Here is a 26861-nt window from a genome sequence, read left to right on the forward strand (position 1 = left end):
GAACCGTTCCCCGACGTGTCACTAACTTCCCGAACCGTTCCCCCGACATGTCACCAGATTCCTGAACTATTCCCCGGCGTGGCACCAACTTCCCAAACCGATCCCTGATGTGTCACCAACTTCCCGAACCCTTCCCCGACGTGTCACCAACTTCCCGAACCCTTCCCCGACGTGTCACCAAATTCCCGAAACGTTCCCCGACGTGTCACCGACTTCCCGAACCATTCCCTGACGTGTCACCAACTTCCCGAACCGTTCCCTGATGTGTCACCAAATTCCTGAACTATTCCCTGACGTGTCACCAACTTCCCAAACCGATCCCTGATGTGTCACCGACTTCCCGAACCTTTCCCCGACGTGTCACCAATTTCCGAAACCGTTCCCCGACGTGTCACCAAATTCCTGAACTATTCCTCGACGTGTCACCAACTTCCCAAACCGATCCCTGATGTGTCACCAACTTCCCGAACCCTTCTCCGACGTGTCACCAACTTCCTGAACCGTTCCCCGACGTGTCACCAACTTCCCGAACCATTCCCCGACGTGTCACCAACTTCCCGAACCGTTCCCCGATGTGTCACCAAATTCCTGAACTATTCCCTGACGTGTCACCAACTTCCCAAACCGATCCCTGATGTGTCACCGACTTCCCGAACCATTCCTCGATGTGGCACCGACTTCCCGAACCTTTCCCCGACGTGTCACCAACTTCCGAAACCGTTCCCTGACGTGTCACCAAATTCCTGAACTATTCCTCGACGTGTCACCAACTTCCCAAACCGATCCCTGATGTGTCACCAACTTCCCGAACCTTTCCCTGACGTGTCACCGACTTCCCGAACCGTTCCCCGACGTGTCACCAACTTCCCGAACCTTTCCCCGACGTGTCACCAACTTCCGAAACCGTTCCCTCACGTGTCACCAACTTCCTGAACTATTCCCTGACGTGTCACCAACTTCCCAAACCGATCCCTGATGTGTCACCGACTTCCCGAACCGTTCCCCGACGTGTCACCGACTTCCCGAACCGTTCCCCGACGTGTCACCAACTTCCCAAACCATTGCCCGACGTGTCACCAACTTCCTGAACCGTTCCCTGGCGTGTCACCAACTTCCCGAACCGTTCCCCGACGTGTCACCAACTTCCCGAACCGTTCCCCGACATGTCACCAGATTCCTGAACTATTCCCCGGCGTGGCACCAACTTCCCAAACCGATCCCTGATGTGTCACCGACTTCCCGAACTATTCCCCGGCGTGGCACCAACTTCCCGAACTATTCCCCGGCGTGGCACCAACTTCCCAAACCGATCCCTGATGTGTCACCGACTTCCCGAACCATTCCCCGACGTGGCACCGACTTCCCGAACCGTTCCCCCGACGTGTCACCAACTTCCCGAACCGTTCCCCGATGTGGCACCAACTTCCCAAACCATTCCCTGACGTGTCACCGAAGAGGGCATCGGGGGGGGGGGTCCTGTGATCTTTTTGAGAGGGAATACATGGAAGGGTCACACAGACACATTTATTAGAAGTTGAACTCCCCCCAGAAAGATGGGCGGGACTCACTGAGAATCATTAATCATCCCACAAATTCCCATAATGAGTGACGGAGAGAATCGCACATTTCTATTCTCATGTGTCCTGCTGAGGCCACTTAAATTTTATTTCTCTGGTCGTCGTCGTCATCCCCTCCCCCCATCAAATAGTTAATGACATTTACAAAAAAAAAATTGTTTTCATTACAGATCCTATTTTATACCCAGTGATGTCATCACTGGGTCTCTGTTCTTCTATATGCAATGCAGACAGATCATGGCTGGTGGGAGGGGCCAGCAGGGGGTGGTGCATAGCTTTCTGATAAATTCACAGCCCCATCCTCAGTATTCCACTCAAGAATCCTCATTCCTGATGTAAACAGTAGGAGGATTTATGCAAATTCTGAAAATGCGGGAGGGTGTCAGACTGGAGAAGTGGGCGTTCCTAAGCAGGATGTATTTGCATAGGTAACGCCCACATAGGAGGCTGAGCCTCCATGATTGAAAGAACAAAAATCCCATAAATAAAAAGGGTGGGGCAAGAGACAGTCAGGCTAGGAAGGAAAGGGGTGGGGCCAGGGACAGTTAGGCTGGGAAGAAAAAGGGCAGGGCCAGGGACAGTCAGGCTGGGAAGGAAAAGGGTGGGGCCAAGAAGTCAGGATGGGAAGGAAAGGGGCAAGGCCAAGGACAGTCAGGCTAGGAAGGAAAGGGGAGGGGCCAGGGATAGTCAAGCTCGGAAGAAAAGGGGCAGGGCAGGGCCAGTCAGGCTAGGAAGGAAAGGGGTGGGGCCAAGGACAGTCAGGCTAGGAAGGAAAGGGGTGGCCCCAGGGACAGTCAGGTTAGGAAGAAAAGGGGCGGGGCCAAGGACAGTCAGGCTGGGAAGGAAAGGAGTGGAGCCAAGTACAGCCAGGCTAGGAAGGAAATGGGTGGGGTTAAGGTCACTCAGGCTGGGAAGGAAAAGGGTGGAGCCAGGGACAGTCAGTCTAGGAAGGAAAGGGGTGGGGCCAGGGACAGTAAGACTAGGAAGGAAAGGGGTGGGGCCAGGGACAGTCAGGCTAGGAAGGAAAGGGGTGGAGCCAGGGACAGTAAGACTAGGAAGGAAAGAGGTGAGGCCAAAGACAGTCAGGCTAGGAAGGAAAGGGGTGGGGCCAGGGACAGTCAGGCTAGGATGGAAAGGGGTGGGGCCAGGGACAGTCAGGCTAGGATGGAAAGGGGTGGGGCCAGGGACAGTCAGGCTAGAATGGAAAGTGGTGGAGCCAGGGACAGTCAGGCTAGGATGGAAAGGGGCAGGGCCAAGGACAGTCAGGCTGGGATGGAACGAGGTGGAGCCAGGGACAGCCATGCTAGGAAGGAAAGGGGTGGGGCCAGGCTTGACATCCTCCAGCCAGGAAATGAGGCCGGCTCTATCTTTTACTGCACATTGTGAGAAGCTCACAGTGTGCAGTGAAATCAGAGGAAGCCGTTTCAGTCCAGCAGAGGAGCCGGTACAACTCTGGAAGACTGGAAGGTCCCTGTGCGATCCGTGCGGCGATGGTGCAGCCATTAATTGCGATATATCAGCCCGGCCTCCTCTCTGATTCGGCGGTGAAGGGGGGGGGGGGGTTCTGACTCCTGCCTGTTTGTTTCTGTAACATTTCTGGATGATTCAGCCTGGTATTCATAGTCGGAGGTGAAGTGCTCTTCACGGCGTGCCGCCATTGTTCGCCTCTCGGAAATGCCCACCGCGATCCCAGCGAAGGGTAATTGCTGTGAGGATTTAATTACAATGCTGACTGTCAGAGAGCCATTATGATGGAAAAGTGCCGCCAATTTATTCCTCACACAGACCTGACTAATTGTTTGTTTGCTTTTCATCAGTTCTGCGCCCGACTCTTCCCGACCAGCCGCCAGACGCGCGATCCCCGCAACCAAAACTGCCGCCCAGCGCTGCAACCTTCTTCTGCTTATCACAATGTATCTGACGGATTAACCCTTTCCCTTACAGGACCTTTTTTGCAATTTTTGAGTGACAGGTTCTCTTTAATGAAACATCAGGGGTCTAAAGGACTCCTGATGTCTCCACTGTCTTCCAGTGCAGCTAATGGAATGCAGATTGGGCTCCGTTAGCTTTTTCCCCAGCCATACTGGCACCGGCACCTGGAAGTCCTTTTTTACATGTTGCTTTCTGGTCATTCACAGGAAGGGGAGATCAGCGGGGGATGCATGGAGCGGGGGATGCACGGAGTCAGGGACACATGGAGGGGGCCGCAGTAACAGGGGTGTGTGGAAGCGATTGCTTCTATCTTGTCAGATTTGCACACTCCTGCCAGCAGCAGTTTCTATAGTGCTGGCAGTAAAAGGGTTAAAGGATCTCTGATCACGGAATATACTTTCATTGTATAACATCAGCATTGTAATAACAATACAAACAAACTCATTACTGACCGTCCAATAAAAGATTACATTGTTGTGAGTGCCGCCTGCCTGCTGGCTGTCTCTTTGCACAACTTCCTGGATTCCCAGCATGCTTTGCAGCATCTCCTCCATCCAGGACTACATATCCCATGGTACCTTGCTGATTCCTGTTCTGACTCCGCCTCCTAAAACTCCTACCCTAAGTAGGCGGGCTCTGTGAAATGTAACAAAGGATGAAAAAAATAAATAAAAATATTTAAAAATGACAAAAGATGGGGGAGATGCCTCCTCAAACAACCAATCAGGACAGGAGCTGCGGGAGAGACCTCCTCATGCAGCCAATCAGGGCAGGAGCTGGGGGAGAGACCTCCTCATGCAACCAATCAGGACAGGAGCCAGAGGAGAGACCTTCACACGCACCCAATCAGGGCAGGAGCTGGGTGAGAGACCTCCTCATGCAACCAATCAGGACAGGAGCCAGAGGAGAGACCTTCACACGCACCCAATTAGGGCAGGAGCTGGGGGAGAGACCTCCTCATGCAGCCAATCAGGGAAGGAGCTGGGGGAGAGACCTCCTCATGCAGTCAATCAGGACAGGAGCTGGGGGAGAGACCTCCTCATGCAGCCAATCAGGGAAGGAGCTGGGGGAGAGACCTCCTCATGCAGCCAATCAGGGAAGGAGCCAGAGGAGAGACCTTCACACGCACCCAATTAGGACAGGAGCTGGGTGAGAGACCTCCACATGGAGCCAATCAGGACAGGAGCTGGGGGAGAGACCCCCCTCATGCAGTCAATCAGGGGAGGAGCTGGAGGAGAGAGAGACCTTCACATGCAGCCAATCAGGGAAGAAGTTGGGGGAGAAACCTCACCCAGCCAATAAGGGAAGGAGCTGGGGGGAGACCTCCTCATGCAGCCAACCAGGGAAAGCTGGGTGAGAGTTCTCCTCATGTAACCAATCAGAGAAGGAGCTGTGGGAGAGACTTCCTTATGCAGCCAATCAGGAAAGAAGCTGGGGGAGAGACCTTCTCATGCAGCCAGTCAGGACAGGAGCTGGGGGAAAGACCTCCTCACGCAACCAATCAGGAAAGGGGCTGGGGGAGAGACCTCCTCATGCAGCCAATCAGGACAGGAGCTGGGGGAGAGACCTCCTCATACAGCCAATCAGCACAGGAGCTGGGGGAGAGACCTCCTCATGCAGCCAATCAGCACAGGAGCTGGGAGAGAGACCTCCTCATGCAGCCCATTAAGGACAGGAGCTGGGGGAGAGACCTTTTCATGCAGCCAATCAGCACAGGAGCTGGGGGAGAGACCTTTTCATGCAGCCAATAAAGGAAGGAGCTTCAGAAGAGAACACATTTATTTTAATATCCTAATAATGTCCTCCTTGTAATTAATAATAGTACACATACAAAGATCCTGTGTGGCCCTCTGGACATTATGAGGGGCCCCAGTCGAGGCTCCTATATTTTGCCCACCTTTGCTTCATACAGTACTGCATCTCTGGGTTTTGTATTATTTTGCCCCCCTGTGCCCTCTGAGTAGACAACCCCTGGCCTAACTCATCCTGAGCTGCTATGATGCCTCACAACCTCACCAGGTTTTAATCTGCTAAGAGTATGAAGCCTTATTGGTGGCTGATTTGGGTGCAGTATAGGAAGAGACAATTCAACTTGGTCAAAAGTACAACCAGATGCACTTATCAGCATCAGAATGCCCGAATCTGTAGATAATAAATGAGATTAGGCTCAGATAGTCCAGCTTCAAAAACTAAAAGACAGCCAACCCCTACCAGCAGGGCAGCTGGCACCTAACTGACCAGAATGGGAAGATTCGGATTTACACCAATCATCCAGCACAAGACAAACTGGAAGGTGGGTAAACGTCGTCATGTGGGAACAAGACCTAAAGAACCAGGTGGGATGGATAGGAAAGTCCACACTGGAGGATTTTCACCTTGTCATCGTCCTCTGAACCTGGCTGCCTCCCTGTCCAATCACAATATTCCCAACTAAAGAAATTCAACAAGAGTAAGACGCTGCCCTATATACCCCAAAGCATACAGTCTATAGTGACTAAACAATATACAAAAGATAAAAAGAAGAAATACAGCAAAAAATAAAACAAATGGTGCAAGCAGCAACTTTTCCTGGAGATATTGGCACAGTTCAGATACAGTATAGCTTTATAAAGTTGCACTATACAAAAAACATAAAAAGTCCACAAGTGTGTATTAATAATCCCGGTGAGTATCTCCACCATCCATCACCTTGAAGTGTGATCCTGGGTGTCAACATCACCACCAAAGGCTGAAAAACACGCTTACCAAATCTCTGCCCAGGAGATCCCCAATCATTGCAAAAATAAGATCGATACAATTTGTGAGGAGATCCCCAATGTGTAGAAACCTCCCCCACTTAACACCCTGCGTCCACAGGTACGATCATTACTTCCCTCGTTCAACCCTGCTAGTATTAATGAGGTTGTTGGACTTTTTTCTAACACCCATCTAACCACCGGCCCCCTGGATCCTGCTCCTTCGCAAATACTACGGTCACCCTCTGGCTCTATCCTACATTCTCTAACTTACATAGTTACATAGTTTGTGTGGTTGAAAAAAGACATCAGTCCATCCAGTTCCACCTATGATGTGTGTGTGTGTTTGCTGTTAACCGTACATTGTATACCACTGTATGTTGTACATTGTATACCCCTGTATGTTGTACATTGTATACCCCCTGTATGTTGTACATTGTATACCCCTGTATGTTGTACATTGTATACCCCTGTATGTTGTACATTGTATACCCCTGTATGTTGTACATTGTATACCCCCTGTATGTTGTACATTGTATACCCCTGTATGTTGTACATTGTATACCCTGTATGTTGTACATTGTATACCCCCTGTATGTTGTACATTGTATACCCCCTGTATGTTGTACATTGTATACCCCTGTATGTTGTACATTGTATACCCCTGTATGTTGTACATTGTATACCCCCTGTATGTTGTACATTGTATACCCCTGTATGTTGTACATTGTATACCCCTGTATGTTGTACATTGTATACCCCTGTATGTTGTACATTATTTACCCCTGTATGTTGTGCATTGTATACCCCTGTATGTTCTACATTGTATACCCCTGTATGTTGTACATTGTATACCCCCTGTATGTTGTACATTGTATACCCCTGTATGTTGTACATTGTATACCCCCTGTATGTTGTACATTGTATACCCCCTGTATGTTGTACATTGTATACCCCTGTATGTTGTACATTGTATACCCCTGTATGTTCTACATTATATACCCCTGTATGTTCTACATTGTATACCCCTGTATGTTGTACATTGTATACCCCTGTATGTTGTACATTGTATACCCCCTGTATGTTGTACATTGTATACCCCTGTATGTTGTACATTGTATACCCCTGTATGTTCTACATTATATACCCCTGTATGTTGTACATTGTATACCCCTGTATGTTGTACATTGTATACCCCTGTATGTTGTACATTGAATACCCCCTGTATGTTCTACATTGTATACCCCCTGTATGTTGTACATTGTATACCCCCTGTATGTTGTACATTGTATACCCCCTGTATGTTGTACATTGTATACCCCTGTATGTTGTACATTGTATACCCCTGTATGTTGTACATTGTATACCCCCTGTATGTTCTACATTGTATACCCCCTGTATGTTGTACATTGTATACCCCTGTATGTTGTACATTGTATACCCCTGTATGTTGTACATTGTATACCCCCTGTATGTTGTACATTGTATACCCCTGTATGTTGTACATTGTATATCCCTGTATGTTGTACATTGTATACCCCCTGTATGTTGTACATTGTATACCCCCTGTATGTTGTACATTGTATACCCCCTGTATGTTGTACATTGTATACCCCTGTATGTTGTACATTGTATACCCCTGTATGTTCTACATTATATACCCCTGTATGTTCTACATTGTATACCCCTGTATGTTGTACATTGTATACCCCTGTATGTTGTACATTGTATACCCCCTGTATGTTGTACATTGTATATCCCTGTATGTTGTACATTGTATACCCCTGTATGTTGTGATCTTTAAGGCGCCCATCTAATAGTTTTTTTGAAACTATCGATGCTCCCTGCTGATACGACTGCTTGTGGAAGAGAATTCCATATCCTTACTGCTCTGACAGTGAAGAACCCCTTACATATTTTAAGGTTAAACCGTTTTTCCTCTAGTTTTAGTGAGTGGACACGTATCTTATTGTATTCCCTTTCTCTGAATAGTTTGTTCCTTATGCTAGGGTCACCAGTACAGTATTTGTACATTGATATCATATCCCCCCTCAATCGTCTCTTCTCCAGAGAGAATAAGTTCAGTGCTTGTAGTCTTTCCTCATAGCTGATGTCCTCCATTCCCCTAATTATTTTTGTTGCCCTTCTCTGGACTCTCTCCAGTTCCAGCACATCCTTCCTGAGGACCGGTGCCCAGAACTGGACAGCATACTCCAGATGTGGCCGGACCAGAGTCTTGTAGAGCGGGAGAATAATCTCTTTATTTCTGGAGTGAATCCCCTTTTTTATACATCCCAGTATTCTGTTGGCTTTGCTTGCAGCAGCTTGGCATTGCATGCCACTGCCAAGCCTGTTGTCTACCAGTACCCCCAGGTCCTTTTCCATCCTAGACTCACCCAGAGGTTCCCCCCTAGTGAGTAGCTTGCCTTGCTAACTCACATCTTCAACCTCTCCCTCTCTCCTGGCATCTTCCCCAACTCTCTAAAACATGCTCTAGTCACTCCCATCCTTAAAAAGCCCTCATTGGACCCCACCAATCTTCACAATCTATGCCCCATCTCCTTACTCCCCTTCTCCTCCAAACTGCTTTAATGACTGGTCTATAACCGACTGAGTGACCATCTGACTAAGAACAAATTTCTTGATCCCCTTCAGTCTGGATTTCGCCCTCAACACTCCATGGAAACTGCTCTCCTTAATTTCACAAATGTCCTACTAACAGCAAACACCAATGGACACTATTCTGTACTCCTCCTGGACCTCTCTGCTGCCTTTCACACAGTGGACTACCCCCTCCTCCTCAAAAAACTCCACTCCCTTGGTCTCCGTGACCGTACTCTTCACTGGTTCTCATCCTACCTATCCCCACTCACCTTCCGTGCTACTTACAACTCTGCTACCAGGGCCGGTGCTAGACTGTTTTACGCCCTAGGCAAGATCAGCTATTTGCGCCCACCAAAAAAAAAAATAAAATAAAAAGGGAAGGGGTTAAAAACTGTCATATCCAGTGACCCCGATTTGATGGTTTCTCCATGTCACACCTGGGGACCCTGATGTCCTCCTATGTCACACCCAGGGACCCTGTTTTTCCATGTCACATCCTGGGACCCCAATATTCCTCCATGTACTGCTGGCAAACCCACTGACCCCGTGTTCCTCCGTGTCATGCTGTCATACCCAGTGACCCCAATGTTCCTTTATGTCATACCCGGAGACCCTGATGTTTTTCCATGTCACAGCTGGGGACCCTGATGTTCCTCCATGTCACACCTGGGGACCCTGATGTTCCTCCATGTCACACCTGGGGACCTCAATCCCCCATGGCACACCCAGGGATCCCAATTCCTCATGGCACACCTGGTGACCCCGAACCCCTGTTTCTACTTGTGACCCCTCTCCCCCATGTCACATCTGGCGACTCAGATTCCTCATGGCATACCTGGTGACCCCAATTCTCTTTCACACCAGGGATCCTACATGTCACACCCAGGGACCCTGATCCCCTATTCTGGGGACACTCACTGGGCAGTATGAAGAGAGTGGCCTGCACTCTGCCCTCCTTCACTGTGATCCTGCTTATTCCTTCTCCCAGGACACTCCTATCCTGGACCACAGTGCTCACCACAGCTCCAAACGGCTCCTGGTGGAGGAAGAAGCAGCAGTCAGAGAGCTCCGCATGTCCATCACCAACCTCCTCAGACCATTCCGGTGCCTTGTCGCTTCTGCTCCAGTAAAGGTGCCGCCCTCCAGTGCCGAGCTCCGGCTCAGGTTCAGCTCTCCTCCACTCCCTGCTTAATACCGACCCTGAGAAATGAACGGCTGCCCACCAGCTCAGTATAGAGATTCACTTTCCACCCAGGGTTTAGGCCGCTCAGCTTCAGATGAAGAGGATCATCATGCAGGTAGCACTCCGGTGGGCTCCTTTCCTGCCCCTTGGGGCTCCCTCAACAATGGTGGAAAGCCAGGGCCTGGTAGTTCTGCCACTGCCCCAGACACCTGGCATCTTCATCTGTCCCTTTTTCCTCCCCCACTGCCGTCACTCCCCTCAGCTCACAAGGGTCATTCATGATGGAGAGTGAGTGCTGATTCGTGGCTGCGCCCCTAGGTGGCAATGCGCCCTAGGCGGCTGCCTAGTTTGCCTAGTGGAAGCACCGGCCCTGTCTGCTACCTCCTCTCCCCTTTCTTGCACTGTCGGGGTCCCCCAAGGTTCCGTTCTTGGACCTCTCCTTTTCTCAATCCACAGCTCCTGCTGAATGCCTCCCGTGGCTTTCAATATCATCTCTACGCTGATGACACCCAAATCTATCTCTCCATCCCTCAGCTCACTCCATCAGTCTCCTCACCCATCACCAACTTACTAACAGGCATATCAGCCTGGATGTCCCATCACTCCCAAAACTGAGCTCATGATGTTTCCTCCACTACGTTCCTCTTCCCCTGATTTCTCTGTCAAAATCAACGGCTCTACAATCAACCCGTCCCCCCATGCCAAGGGTGTAATCCCGGACTCTGGACTATCCTTTCGGCCGCACATCCAGTCGCTGTCCAAAGCTTGCCGCCTCAATCTCCGCAACATCTCCACGATACGTCCCTTCCTAACCAATGACACCACAAAGCTCCTAATCCACTCCCTGGTCATCTCTCGTCTCAATTACTGCAACTCCCTCCTCATTGGCTTACTTTAAAGCGGAAGTTCCACCCAAAAGTGGAACTTCCGCTTTAGGTATTCTAACCCCCTGACATGCCACATTTGGCATGTCATTTTTTTGGGGGAGGAGCGGGTACCTAGTTTTGACAGGTACCCGCTCCCACTTCCGCTCGGAGCGCCGCGGCGCCCTGAGCGGAAGTTCTCCTCTCCCCCTCCCTCCTTGCAATCTTCTGGGACATGTCAGAGGTCCCAGAAGATTGCCGGCCAATCACGGCGCGTAGCGCAACTCGCGCATGCACAGTGCGTACCCGGCTGTGAGGCCGCAAACTGTCACAGCCGGGTGCCCACATCAGTGATGCCGGCGCCGCAGAGCAGAGAGGGAGAAGAGCGAGGCCGCATCGCTGGACCGTTGGACAGGTGAGTATGTGAGGCTGGAACTCCGCTTTAAATAGGGTATCCCCCCTTCAGTCCATCATGAACGCTGCTGCCAGGATCATCCACCTTACAAACCACTTGGTGTCTGCTACCCCTCTTTGCCAATCCCTCCATTGGCTGGCACTCAACCTATGAATTAAATTCAAGATACTAACCATAATTTACAAAGCCATTCATAACTTGGCACCCAGCTTTATCACTAACCTGGTCTCAAAATACCAACCAACTCATTCTCTTCGTTCCTCCCAGGACCTCCTGCTCTCTCATGCTCACCTTCAGGACCCCTTCCAAGCCTCTCCCATCCTTTGGAATGCTCTACCCCAATCTGTCCGACTATCTCCTACTTTGTCCACTTTTAGATGATCCCTGAAAACACATCTCTTCAGAGTAACCTATCTGGCAACCACCTAACAACTGTACTTTTATTTTCTCAGAAAATAAATAACGTTTTTTTTATTTAAATTTTAGGCAGAACTAAAGTTGCAGATTCTCAGCTCCTCTCCAGAGGTCTGATGTCCAGAAGGTTCCTCCCAGGCTTTGGAATTTTCTACCTCCCGTCTTCTGGGTGCTGATCTTAGGCCATCTTGATTGGCTGGAGCAGGATGATGTAACTACGAAAAAAAAAAGCCTTGTTTGTGCTACAAAAAAAAAATATATATATATATATATTTGTAGCACCTTCCTAGTTAGGTGCTAGGTTCAAAGCATTGTACGCTTCATCTGCCTATCAGGGGAGCTTGATCTATTAGTTTGCCTGTTGCATGTTCCCAGGTGTGATTCACTGGGTCTAAGGGAGTGTCCCCACTGCATCCAAAAGGGAAGCCTGTTGGACAGTGGAGGAAACCTGGCCAGTGACACATTGGCTTTTGTGAGAGTCCCAGTGGGAGGGCACTCTGGCAGTGCATCCTGGGATTGCTCATAAAGACCAGGGGGACATGTGACAGGGCGTCTTTGGCGGGAAGCAGAGTCCCAGGAGGAGGTTGACCGCTGTCTTTCCTCCTGCTGTGTATAAGGAAGGTGGTCTTAGGCAGTTGGCCTAGTGAACCAGGTGTGGAGCTGAGCTGCAGAGGATCCAGTGGAGCTGACAGTGGAGCTGCTGGCAGAGTCTCCCAGGAACAACAGTGTCCGTGAGTAGAGGGACTTGACAAAGGGTCTGCCCAGGAAGGGGGACCACTCCAGTGAAGTCAGAGGATCAAGGGGCTAGCTCACACAGAGTGTCAGAGTAAAGGGGGTGCCGTGTAGAACCCTGAAGAATAGGGACAAAAGGGGTGCTGTGTAGAACCCTGAAGAAAAGGGACAAAGGGGGAGCCAAGTAGGACCCTGAAGATTTATTCACAATACAGTGCAGTTCAATTAATTCTTCTTCACTATCGTGGCAAGGTGAAGCAGCGGCCTTGCCGCATTCAGCTAATCAGAAAGTCCCAGCAATTGCGCATAGTTTATTCAGTTGGGGCTCAGGTAAGTATTAGGGGAGCTGCTGCACACAGAAGGCTTTTTACCTTAACCACTTGCCGACTGCTCACGTTGCTGCTACTGCGGCAGGACGGCTCCCTTGGGTCCAGCGAGGTAGACCTACGTCGCTGGACTCCTAGCCGTCTCGTTCCCCGCTGTGTTTAGACACAGTGGGAGTCGGGCCGGAGGAGGAGAGGCGTCGATCACCGATCGTCGGGGAAAGAGTGAGAAGATCCGCCTGCTTGTGTAAACAAAGCAGGCGGATCTTCTCTGTGACAGACAGGAGGAGATCACAGGATTCAGCATAGCTGAACCTGCAATCTCTGTCTGTGTCACAGAACCCCCCTCCACCCACACACATCAGTAAGCATGAGGCATACATTTAACCCCTTGATCACCAACAGTGTTAACCCATTCCCTGCCAGTGTCATTAGTACAGTGACAGTGCATATTTATAGCACTGATTACTGTAGTAATGTCACTGGTCCCCCTAAAAAGTGTGAAAAATGTCAGTTAGGGGTCCGATCTGTCCGCCGCAATGTCGCAGTCCCGCTAAAAAATGCAGATCGCCGCCATTACTAGTAAAAAAAAAAAAAAAACGATAAAAATGACATAAATCTTTCCCGTAGTTAGTAAACACAATCACTTTTGCGCTAACCAATCAAAATAAGCTTATTGCGATTTTTTTTTACCCAAAATATGTAGCAGAATACAAATTGGCCTAAAATGTTAAAACATTTTGATTTTTACATTTTTTTTTGGTGATTGTTTTATATCAGAATGTGAAAAATATTGTTTTTTTTTTTTTTTAAAAATATCGCTCTTTTTTTCAAAAAATATAAATCGCACAGGTGATCAAATACCACCAAAAGAAAGCTCTGTTTGTAGGGAAAAAAGGATGTAAATTTCATTGGTGTACAGCGTCGCACGACCGCGCAATTGTCCGTTAAAGTAACGCAGTGCCGAATTGCAAAATATGGCCTGGTCAGGAAGGGGGTAAAATCTTCCGGGCCTTAAAATGGATAAAAATACGCTCATTGAGAATTTTTTTGTCAAAGACATGTAGCTAAATACATTTTGGCCTAAATATATGACAAAAATTGAATATATTGGATATTTTTTAACTATCAAAGTAGAAAATGTCAATTTTTTCGCAAAGTTTTTGCTCTTTTTTATTAAAATAAATAAATAAAAAGTGCACAGGTGATCAAATACCACAAAAAGGAAGCTCTGTTTGTGGGAGGAAAAGGACTTCAATTTAGTTTGGGTACAGCGTCGCATGACTGCGCAATTTTCAGTTAAAGTCGTGCAGTGCCGAGTTGAAAAAAGCGGCCTGGTCATTGAGCAGCAAAATCTTCCAGGGCTAAAGTGGTTAATGCATAGAATGCACCTTCTGCCTTTACAACTCCTTTAACCACTTCTGCAGCAGAAAATTTACCCCCTTAATGACCAGGCCGCTTTTTGTGATTCGGCACTGCTTTACTTTCACAATTGCGCGGTCGTGCGACGCTGTACCCGAATAAAATTTATGTTCTTTTTTTCCCACAAATAGAGCTTTCTTTTGGTGCTATTTGATCACCTCTGCGATTTTTTTTTTTTTTGTGTTATAAACAAAACAAAAAAAAATTCTGAAAAAAAAAAACTATATTTTTTACTTTCTGCTATATAACATTCCCAATTAAAAAATATTTAAAAATCAAATTTTTTCATCCTTTTAGGCCAATTTGTGTTCTGCTACATATTTTTGGTAAATAAAAATCGCAATAAGCGTATTTTGATTGGTTTGCGCAAAAGTTATTGCGTCTACAAACTAGGGGAAAGATTTATGTCATTTTTATTGTTTTTTTTTTTGGTAGTAATGGCGGCAATCTGCTATTTTTAGCGGGACTGCGACATTGCGGCGGACCAATCGGCACCCTAACTGACATTTTTGCACTGTCACTGTACTAATGACACTGGCAGGGAAGGGGGGGGGGGGTTGAGGTTAATGGAATCAAACAGTGATGGCCAACCTTGGCACCCCAGATGTTTTGGAACTACATTTCCCATGATGCTCATGCATTCTGCAGTGTAGTGGAGCATCATGGGAAATGTAGTTCCAAAACATCTGGGGTGCCAAGGTTCCCCATCACTGCAATACAGAGACCTGTGTTCCTAAATAGGAGGAGCTCTGTATTTATTCCTGGGAGAGTTTACAACAGCAGACCGCCGTTCTCTCTCCCCGGGGAGCGATCTCGGCTGCCGACCCCGTGAATCAGCTTCCCCGCTGCCTAATGGGGGCGCACACGTGACCCCCGGATCATACAGGTACAGTGATTCGCGCAGCCTGCCGTAGTTTATCTGCGGCGGACAGTCTGCAAGTGGTTAACCGATTGCCGACCGGCGCACGACTGTTTACTGTGGCAGTCAGCCCCCTACAGGCAAAACGACGTAGGGCTACGTCGCTCGCCCACGAGCCTCTACGGGGCGAGCGCCGCCAGAGGCGCGCTCCCGCCCCCACTCGTTCGCTGCCTTCCCCGCGCGAGTGACCGGCGGCTCCGATGTCCGCCGGTCACTCGCGATCTCCCGCTGGAGAGGGAGAAAGGCAGGCGGATGATGTAAACAAAGCCGTCTGTCATTCTCCCTGGTGTAACTGCAGAGATCATACGATCCTGTTATGTAGGATCGTATGTTTCTGTGGTTACATCACAAGCCACACCCCCTAACAGTTAGAATCACGCCCCTAGGGACACACTTAACCCCTTGATCACCAAAAAAGTTAACCCCTTCACTGCCAGTGTCATTGGTACAGTGACAGTGCATATATATAGCACTGATTACTGTAGAAATGTCACTGGTACCCCCAAAAGTGTCAAAAATGTCAGTCAAGGGCCCGATCTGTCCACCGCAATGTTGCAGTCCCGCTAAAAAAAAAAAATCGCAGATCGCCGCCATTACTAGTAGAAAAAAAAAAAAACAATAAAAATGACATAAATCTTTCCCCTTAGTTAGTAAACGCAATAACTTTTGCGTAAACCAATCAAAATACGCTTATTGCGATTTTTTTTAACAAAATTATGTAGCAGAAAACAAATTGCCCTAAAATGTTAAAAAATTTTGATTTTTACATTTTTTTGGGGGGAATTTCGTATAAAAAAAATGTGAAAAATATTGTTATTTTTTCAAAATTGTCACTCTTTTGTTGTTTATAGCACAAAAAATAAAAATTGCAGAGGTGATCAAATACCACCAAAAGAAAGCTCTGTTTGTGGGAAAAAAAGGACGTCAATTTCATTTGGGTACAGCGTCGCACGACCGCGCAATTGTCCGTAAAAGTCACGCAGTGCCGAATCGCAAAATTGGCCCTGGTCTTTGAGCAGCCAAATCCTCCGGGGCTTAAGTGGTTAAATAAATTCAAAGTTATTGGTGTGTAGCAGAATTGTTAAAAGTTGGGGGTGTGTCGGCCAGAAGGGGTTAAAGGGCGATGTGGGTCTTTCCCCATGGAGTAAATGGCCCTCATTGGGTTAATATCCACTGTGTCACAAAATCCTCGTTATCCAATCCCATCATCTCTAAGACAATGATCTCATAGGATAGGGTGAAACCAAAGTGTGGGATCCATGGTAGAGATTTTCCAGCATGCAGCTGGAATAATGATGGTTATAATGGGAACAATACTGAGATCCCACCTCCTGGGGGAGGAGCCCCATAAGTCCGCCACCCACAGGCGTCATCTGTTCAATCACATCTTTTCTAAAAAAAGAAACAAATTTACATCCATTTCCCTCCGTATCGGAGTTTTAAATGTAACAAAAATGTAAAACGTTCTGTCTAACCCAGGAGTCTTCAAACTACGGCCCTCCAGCTGTTCAGGGACTACAATTCCCATCATGCCTAGTCATGTCAGAGTTTTACAATGCCTCATGGGATGTGTAGTTCTGCAACAGCTGAAAGAAGAAGAAGAAGGAGGAGGAGGAGAAGAAAGAAGAAGAAGGAGGAGGAGGAGAAGAAAGAAGAAGGAGGAGGAGGAGGAGAAGAAAGAAGAAGAAGGAGGAGGAGGAGAAGAAAGAAGAAGAAGAAGGAGGAGGAGAATAAAGAAGAAGGAGGAGGAGGAGAAGAAAGAAGAAGAAGGAGGAGGAGGAGAAGAAAGAAGAAGAAGGAGGAGGAGGAGAAGAAAGAAGAAGAAGGAGGAGGAGGAGAAGAAAGAAGAAGAAGGAGGAGGAGGAGAAGAAAGAAGAAGGAGGAGGAGAAGAAAGAAGAAGGAGGAGGAGAAGAAAGAAGAAGGAGGAGGAGAAGAAAGAAGAAGAAGGAGGAGGAGGAGAAGAAAGAAGAAGAAGGAGGAGGAGGAGAAGAAAGAAGAAGGAGGAGGAGAAGAAAGAAGAAGGAGGAGGAGAAGAAAGAAGAAGAAGGAGGAGGAGAAGAAAGAAGAAGGAGTAGAGGAGAAGAAAGAAGAAGAAGACAGAAGGAGAAGGAGAAGAAGAAAGAAGAAGAAGGAGGAGGAGAAGAAAGAAGGAGGAGGAGGAGGAGAAGAGAGAAGAAAGAAGGAGGAGGAGGAGGAGAAGAGAGAAGAAAGAAGGAGGAGGAGAAGAAAGAAGGAGGTGGAGAAGAAAGAAGAAGGAGGAGGAGAAGAAAGAAGAAGGAGGATGAGGAGGAGAAGAAAGAAGAAGAAGAAAGAAGGGGGAGGAGGAGGAGAAGAAAGAATAAAGAAGAAGGAGGAGGAGGAGAAAGAAGAAGAAGAAGAAGAAGGAGGAGGAGAAGAAAGAAGAAGAAGGAGGAGGAGAAGAAGAAAGAAGAAGAAGAAGGAGGAGGAGAAGAAAGAAGGAGGAGGATGAAAAAGAGGAGAAAGAGGAGCCCCATAAGTCCGCCACCCACAGGCGTCATCTGTTCAATCACATCTTTCCTAAAAAAAGAAACAAATTTACATCCATTTCCCTCCGTATCGGATTTTTAAATGTAACAAAAATGTAAAACGTTCTGTCTAACCCAGGAGTCTTCAAACTACGGCCCTCCAGCTGTTCGGGGACTACAATTCCCATCATGCCTAGTCATGTCAGAGTTTTACAATGCCTCATGGGATGTGTAATTCTGCAACAGCTGGAAGAAGAAGAAGAAGGAGGAGGAGGAGAAGAAAGAAGAAGTAGGAGGAGGAGGAGAAGAAAGAAGAAGAAAGAGGAGGAGGAGAAGAAAGAAGAAGAAGGAGGAGGAGAAGAAAGAAGAAGAAAGAGGAGGAGGAGAAGAAGGAGGAGGAGGAGAAGAAAGAAGAAGAAGAAGGAGGAGGAGGAGGAGGAGGAGAAGAAAGGAGAAGAAAGAAGAAGGAGGAGGAGGAGGAGAAGAAAGAGGAGAAGGAGAAGAAAGAAGAAGAAGGAGGAGGAGGAGAAGAAAGAAGAAGAAGAAGAAGAAGGAGGAGGAGCAGAAAGAAAAAGGAGGAGGAGGAGAAGAAAGAAGAAGGAGGAGGAGAAGAAAGAAGAAGAAGGAGGAGAAGAAAGAAGAAGGAGGAGGAGGAGAAGAAAGAAGAAGGAGGAGGAGAAGAAAGAAGAAGGAGGAGGAGGAGAAGAAAGAAGAAGGAGGAGGAGAAGAAAGAAGAAGGAGGAGGAGAAGAAAGAAGAAGGAGGAGGAGAAGAAAGAAGAAGGAGGAGGAGAAGAAAGAAGAAGGAGGAGGAGGAGAAGAAAGAACAAGAAGGAGGAGGAGAAGAAAGAAGAAGGAGGAGGAGGAGAAGAAAGAAGAAGGAGGAGGAGGAGAAGAAAGAAGAAGAAGAAGAAGAAAGAAGAAGAAGTAGGAGGAGAAGACAGAAGAAGGAGGAGAAGGAGAAGAAGAAAGAAGAAGAAGGAGGAGGAGGAGGAGGAGAAGAAAGAAGGAGGAGGAGGAGGAGAAGAAAGAAGAAGAAGGAGGAGGAGAAGAAAGAAGGAGGTGGAGAAGAAAGAAGAAGGAGGAGGAGAAGAAAGAAGAAGGAGGATGAGGAGGAGAAGAAAGAAGAAGGAGGAGGAGAAGAAAGAAGAAGGAGGAGGAGAAGAAAGAAGAAGAAGGAGGAGGAGAAGAAAGAAGAAGAAGGAGGAGGAGAAGAAGAAAGAAGAAGAAGAAGGAGGAGGAGAAGAAGAAAGAAGAAGAAGAAGGAGGAGGAGAAGAAGAAAGAAGAAGAAGAAGAAGGAGGAGGAGAAGAAAGGAGGAGGAGGAGGATGAAAAAGAGGAGAAAGAGGAGCCTCATAAGTCCGCCACCCACAGGCGTCATCTGTTCAATCACATCTTTCCTAAAAAAAGAAACAAATTTACATCCATTTCCCTCCGTATCGGATTTTTAAATGTAACAAAAATGTAAAACGTTCTGTCTAACCCAGGAGTCTTCAAACTACGGCCCTCCAGCTGTTCAGGGACTACAATTCCCATCATGCCTAGTCATGTCAGAGTTTTACAATGCCTCATGGGATGTGTAATTCTGCAACAGCTGGAAGAAGAAGAAGGAGGAGGAGGAGAAGAAAGAAGAAGAAGGAGGAGGAGGAGGAGGAGAAGAAAGGAGAAGAAAGAAGAAGGAGGAGGAGAAGAAAGAAGAAGAAGGAGGAGGAGGAGAAAGAAGAAGAAAGAAGAAGAAGGAGGAGAAGAAAGAAGAAGAAAGAGGAGGAGGAGGAGGAGATGAAAGAAGAAGAAGGAGGAGAAGAAAGAAGAAGGAGGAGGAGAAGAAAGAAGGAGGAGGAGGAGAAGAAAGAAGGAGGAGGAGGAGAAGAAAGAAGGAGGAGGAGGAGAAGAAAGAAGAAGAAGGATGAGGAGAAGAAAGAAGAAGAAGGAAGAGGAGAAGAAGAAAGAAGAAGAAGGAGGAGGAGAAGAAGAAAGAAGAAGAAGGAGGAGGAGAAGAAAGAAGGAGGAGGAGAAGAAAGAAGAAGGAGGAGAAGAAAGAAGAAGGAGGAGGAGGAGAAGAAGAAGAAGAAGAAGAAGGAGGAGCAGGAGGAGAAGAAAGAAGAAGGAGGAGGAGGAGGAGAAGAAAGAAGAAGGAGGGGGAGGAGAAGAAAGAAGAAGGAGGAAGAGGAGGAGAAGAAAGAAGAAGGAGGAGGAGGAGAAGGAAGAAGAAGAAGGAAGAGAAGAAAGAAGAAGAAGAAGGAGGAGGAGGAGAAGAAAGAAGAAGGAGGAGGAGGAGAAGAAAGAAGAAGAAGGAGGAGGAGGAGAAGAAAGAAGAAGAAGGAGGAGGAGGAGAAGAAAGAAGAAGAAGGAGGAGGAGGAGAAGAAAGAAGAAGAAGGAGGAGGAGGAGAAGAAAGAAGAAGAAGGAGGAGGAGGAGAAGAAAGAAGAAGAAAGAAGAAGAAGGATGAGGAGGAGAAGAAAGAAGGAGGAGGAGGAGTAGAAGAAAGAAGAAGAAGAAGAAGGAGGAGGATGAGGAGGAGGAGAAGAAAGAAAAAGAAGAAGGAGGAGGAGGAGAAGAAGAAAGAAGAAGTAGGAGGAGAAGGAAGAAGAAGAAGAAGGAGGAGGAGGAGAAGAAAGAAGAAGAAGAAAGAAGAAGAAGTAGGAGGAGAAGACAGAAGAAGGAGGAGGAGGAGAAGAAGAAAGAAGAAGAAGGAGGAGGAGAAGAAAGAAGAAGAAGAAGGAGGAGGAGGAGGAGGAGGAGGAGGAGAAGAAAGAAGAAGAAGGAGGAGTAGGAGGAGAAGAAAGAAGAAGGAGGAGTAGGAGGAGAAGAAAGAAGAAGAAGGAGGAAGAAGAGGAGGAGGAAGAAGAGGGGGAGGGGGAGGAGGAAGAAGAGGAGGAGGAGGAGAAGGAGGAGGAAAAAGAGGAGAAAGAGGAGGAGGGGGAGACTCACCCCCCCCCCCTTTCCTGCCCAGGCCAATTCTCACCTTTCAGCGCTGTCACACTTTGAATGACAATCACGCGGTCATGCAACATTGTACCCAGATGACATTTTTATCATTTTTGTCACACAACTAGAGATTTATTTTGATGGTATTTATTCACCGCTGGGTTTTTATTTTTTGCTAAACAAACACAAAAAAGACCAAAAATAAAAAATAAAAAAAAAACAGTTTTCGTAGTTTGTTATAAAAATAAAATAAAAGAAGTCATTATTCTCCTTCATTGATGTGTGCTGATGAGCAGGGATGATCGAACTTTTCAAAAGTTCGGTTCGACCAGAACACCAGAACTTCCAAAAAGTTCGGCCCGGATTTCAGAACCCCATTGAAATCAATGGGACCCGAACTTCGGTAATCAAAAAACCCCATTTTGAAGCCCCTAAAAAGTGCCTAGGGTTCTGGGTCATGCCAGATGATCAGACAAAAAAAAGTTCTTAAAAATTGTCATTTTTGATAGAGAGCCAATTATTGAAAAAAAAAAATGAGACTTTGGATTTAGTGTCTGGGGGGTCTAAAAGGTGTACATGTGAAGTTTCAGCTCTGTAGCATGTCCAGAACCAGAAAAAAAAAAAAGATTGTTTCTATTAGAACACTTATAGAACAGGGATATGGCTCCGCTATTTTCACACCTTGCCGGTTTTGTAGCAAGCGTTTTTCTGGGCATTTTTTTGGGGTCTTTGGAGTCAGGCATAACATCTGAACTTGTGTATAGGGGTATATATACCCATACACATATATAGGTGTGAAAGTAGCAGAACACTATGCTTGCGCTAATGAAATAATTAACAGGCATAGGGCTCCGCTCCTATCACACCTATATATGTGTATGTGTAAAATACATATAAAGTGTGTGTGTATATATACCCCTATACACAAGTTCAGATGTCATGCCTGACTCCAAAGACCCCAAAAAAATGCCCAAAAAAACGCCCAGGTGTGTTTTTGCAGGCATTTTTTTGGGGCATTTTTTTGGGGTCTTTGGAGTCAGGCATGACATCTGAACTTGTGTATAGGGGTATATATACACACACACTTATATGTATTATACACATACACACATATATAGGTGTTATAGGAGCGGAGCCATATGCCTGTTAATTATTTCATTAGCGCAAGCATAGTGTTCTGCTCTTTTCACACCTATATATGTGTATATATACATACATGTGTGTGTATATATATACCACTATACACAAGTTCAGATGTCATGTATGACTCCAAACATGTCCTCAAAAAAGCCCTATAAACGCCTGCAGCAAAAAGCAGGCTGACCGGAGAGAAGCCATATCGCTGCTCTATAAGTCACATAAGAGAAACAATCTTTTCTCTATAGCGGTCACCCTGACATGGAAGGGTTTGGTCACCCTGCCATAGCAGTCAGAGTCAGTTCCCCCTACACTACATTACGGTCACCCTGACACGTAACACTTTCCCTACAGAAACTAGATTTTTGAAGCTAACTATAGTGTAAAATAGTACCCTAACTACACTAGATATCCCTTTCCTCACACTAATAATTGCTAAATGACACTTTTGAAGCAGAAGTAACAGAACTGCTTCCACTCTCTTCCACAGCCCTGTATTTCAATGCTAGGAATTTGGCCGGGGGCTAACTTATATACTGGGGGGCGTATTCACTAATGATTGGCCTCTGGACCCCCTAGTCACTCCAATCACATTCCTAGCATTCTTCTGCCCCCTCAATTGGCTTTTGCTAATGGTTCTGGTCCAATCACGGGCTTTTAAAGCCCATTTCCTGAACCATTGCATTTTGGTCGGTTCTGGTTTCCGAATTCCGAACTTTTTCAGCAAAAAGTTCTAAATTCGGCCGAACCTCGAACAGTCAATATTCGGGTCGAACCGATTGTCGACCCGAACCGTTCGATCATCCCTACTGATGAGGCGGCATTGATAAGGCGGCAATGGTGGGCACTGATAGGTGGTACTAATAGGCACTGATAGGCAGCACTGATAGGCGGCACTGATAGGCAGCACTGATAGGTGGCACTGATGGGCGGCACTGATAGGTGACACTGATAGGCGGCACTAAAGGGTACTGAAAGACAGCACTGATGATGAGGCATCGACTGGCTGCACTGATCGGCACTGATAGGTGGCACTGGTGGGCACAGATGAAGTGGCAGAGTCTCTCTCTGTTCGGGAGGCAATCGGCTATTTTTCCTCCAAATGCTGACAGCGGGTAAAAAAACATCACATGGTCACCTGTCATTGGCTGAAAGCTCATCACATGGTAAGGAGCCGGGATGTACAGATCCCCCCATATATCACCCCTCCCCCTCCTATAATGTACAGATCTCCCCATATATCACCCCTCCCCCTCCTATAATGTACAGATCCCCCCATATATCATCCCTCCCCCCTCCTATAATGTACAGATCTCCCCATATATCACCCCTCCCCCTCCTATAATGTACAGATCCCCCCATATATCACCCCTCCCCCTCCTATAATGTACAGATCTCCCCATATATCACCCCTCCCCCTCCTATAATGTACAGATCTCCCCATATATCACCCCTCCCCCTCCTATAATGTACAGATCCCCCCATATATCATCCCTCTCCCCTCCTATAATGTACAGAACTCCCCATATATCACCCCTCCCCCTCCTATAATGTACAGATCTCCCAAATATCACCCCTCCCCCTCCTATAATGTACAGATCTCCCATAAATCACCCCTCCCCCTCCTATAATGTACAGATCTCCCATATATCACCCCTCCCCCTCCTATAATGTACAGATCTCCCCCATATATCACCCCTCCCCCTCCTATAATGTACAGATCTCCCATATATCACCCCTCCCCCTCCTATAATGTACAGATCCTCCCATATATCACCCCTCCCCCTCCTATAATGTACAGATCTCCTATATATCACCCCTCCCCCTCCTATAATGTACAGATCTCCCCCATATATCACCCCTCCCCCTCCTATAATCCTATAATGTACAGATCTCCCCATATATCACCCCTCCCCCTCCTATAATGTACAGATCTCCCATATATCACCCCTCCCCCTCCTATAATGTACAGATCTCCCATATATCACCCCTCCCCCTCCTATAATGTACAGATCTCCCCCATATATCACCCCTCCCCCTCCTATAATGTACAGATCTCCCCATATATCACCCCTCCCCCTCCTATAATGTACAGATCTCCCCATATATCACCCCTCCCCCTCCTATAATGTACAGATCTCCCCCATATATCACCCCTCCCCCTCCTATAATGTACAGATCTCCCATATATCACCCCTCCCCCTCCTATAATGTACAGATCTCCCATATATCACCCCTCCCCCTCCTATAATGTACAGATCTCCTCATATATCACCCCTCCCCCTCCTATAATGTACAGATCTCCCCCATATATCACCCCTCCTCCTCCTATAATGTACAGATCTCCCATATATCACCCCCCCTCCTATAATGTACAGATCTCCCATATATCACCCCTCCCCCTCCTATAATGTACAGATCTCCCCATATATCACCCCTCCCCCTCCTATAATCCTATAATGTACAGATCTCCCCATATATCACCCCTCCCCCTCCTATAATGTACAGATCTCCCATATATCACCCCTCCCCCTCCTATAATGTACAGATCTCCCATATATCACCCCTCCCCCTCCTATAATGTACAGATCTCCCCCATATATCACCCCTCCCCCTCCTATAATGTACAGATCTCCCATATATCACCCCTCCCCCTCCTATAATGTACAGATCTCCCCATATATCACCCCTCCCCCTCCTATAATGTACAGATCTCCCATATATCACCCCTCCCCCTCCTATAATGTACAGATCTCCCATATATCACCCCTCCCCCTCCTATAATGTACAGATCTCCCATATATCACCCCCCCTCCTATAATGTACAGATCTCCCATATATCACCCCTCCCCCTCCTATAATGTACAGATCTCCCCCATATATCACCCCTCCCCCTCCTATAATGTACAGATCTCCCATATATCACCCCTCCCCCTCCTATAATGTACAGATCTCCCCCATATATCACCCCTCCCCCTCCTATAATGTACAGATCTCCCCATATATCACCCCTCCCCCTCCTATAATGTACAGATCTCCCCTATATATCACCCCTCCCCCTCCTATAATGTACAGATCTCCCATATATCACCCCTCCCCCTCCTATAATGTACAGATCTCCTCATATATCACCCCTCCCCCTCCTATAATGTACAGATCTCCCCATATATCACCCCTCCCCCTCCTATAATGTACAGATCTCCCCATATATCACCCCTCCCCCTCCTATAATGTACAGATCTCCCCCATATATCACCCCTCCCCCTCCTATAATGTACAGATCTCCCATATATCACCCCTCCCCCTCCTATAATGTACAGATCTCCCATATATCACCCCTCCCCCTCCTATAATGTACAGATCTCCCATATATCACCCCCCCTCCTATAATGTACAGATCTCCCATATATCACCCCTCCCCCTCCTATAATGTACAGATCTCCCATATATCACCCCTCCCCCTCCTATAATGTACAGATCTCCCCATATATCACCCCTCCCCCTCCTATAATGTACAGATATCCCCCATATATCACCCCTCCCCCTCCTATAATGTACAGATCTCCCCCATATATCACCCTTCCCCCTCCTATAATTTACAGATCTCCAATATATCACCCCTCCCCCTTCTATAATGTACAGATATCCCCCATATATCACCCCTCCCCCTCCTATAATGTACAGATCTCCCCATATATCACCCCTCCCCCTCCAATAATGTACAGATCTCCCCATATATCACCCCTCCCCCTTCTATAATGTACAGATCTCCCCATATATCACCCCTCCCCCTCCTATAATGTACAGATCTCCCATATATCACCCCTCCCCCTCCTATAATGTACAGATCCCCCATATATCACCCCTCCCCCTCCTATAATGTACAGATCCCCCCATATATCACCCCTCCCCCTCCTATAATGTACAGATCTCCCCCATATATCACCCCTCCCCCTCCTATAATGTACCGATCTCCCCATATATCACCCCTCCTCCTCCTATAATGTACAGATCTCCCATATATCACCCCTCCCCCTCCTATAATGTACAGATCTCCCCTTATATCACCCCTCCCCCTCCTATAATGTACAGATCTCCCCCATATATCACCCCTCCACCTCCTATAATGTACAGATCTCCCATATATCACCCCTCCCCCTCCTATAATGTACAGATCTCCCATATATCACCCCTCCCCCTCCTATAATGTACAGATCTCCCATATATCACCCCTCCCCCTCCTATAATGTACAGATCTCCCCCATATATCACCCCTCCTCCTCCTATAATGTACAGATCTCCCATATATCACCCCTCCCCCTCCTATAATGTACAGATCTCCCCATATATCACCCCTCCCCCTCCTATAATGTACAGATCTCCCCATATATCACCCCTCCCCCTCCAATAATGTACAGATCTCCCCATATATCACCCCTCCCCCTTCTATAATGTACAGATCTCCCCATATATCACCCCTCCCCCTCCTATAATGTACAGATCTCCCATATATCACCCCTCCCCCTCCTATATTGTACAGATCCCCCATATATCACCCCTCCCCCTCCTATAATGTACAGATCCCCCCATATATCACCCCTCCCCCTCCTATAATGTACAGATCTCCCCCATATATCACCCCTCCCCCTCCTATAATGTACAGATCTCCCCATATATCACCCCTCCCCCTCCTATAATGTACAGATCTCCCCATATATCACCCCTCCCCCTCCTATAATGTACAGATCTCCCCATATATCACCCCTCCCCCTCCTATAATGTACAGATCTCCCCATATATCACCCCTCCCCCTCCTATAATGTACAGATCTCCCCCATATATCACCCCTCCCCCTCCTATAATGTACAGATCTCCCCCATATATCACCCCTCCCCCTCCTATAATGTACAGATCTCCCCATATCACCCCTCCCCCTCCTATAATGTACAGATCCCCCATATATCACCCCTCCCCCTCCGATAATGTACAGATCCCCCCATATATCACCCCTCCCCCTCCTATAATGTACAGATCCCCCCATATATCACCCCTCCCCCTCCTATAATGTACAGATCTCCCCATATATCACCCCTCCCCCTCCTATAATGTAAAGATCTCCCATATATCACCCCTCCCCCTCCTATAATGTACAGATCTCCCCATATATCACCCCTCCCCCTCCTATAATGTAC

Source organism: Pelophylax lessonae (assembly GCF_965119305.1).
Source record: "Pelophylax lessonae genome assembly, chromosome: 7".
In the NCBI taxonomy this organism is placed as follows: domain Eukaryota; kingdom Metazoa; phylum Chordata; class Amphibia; order Anura; family Ranidae; genus Pelophylax; species Pelophylax lessonae.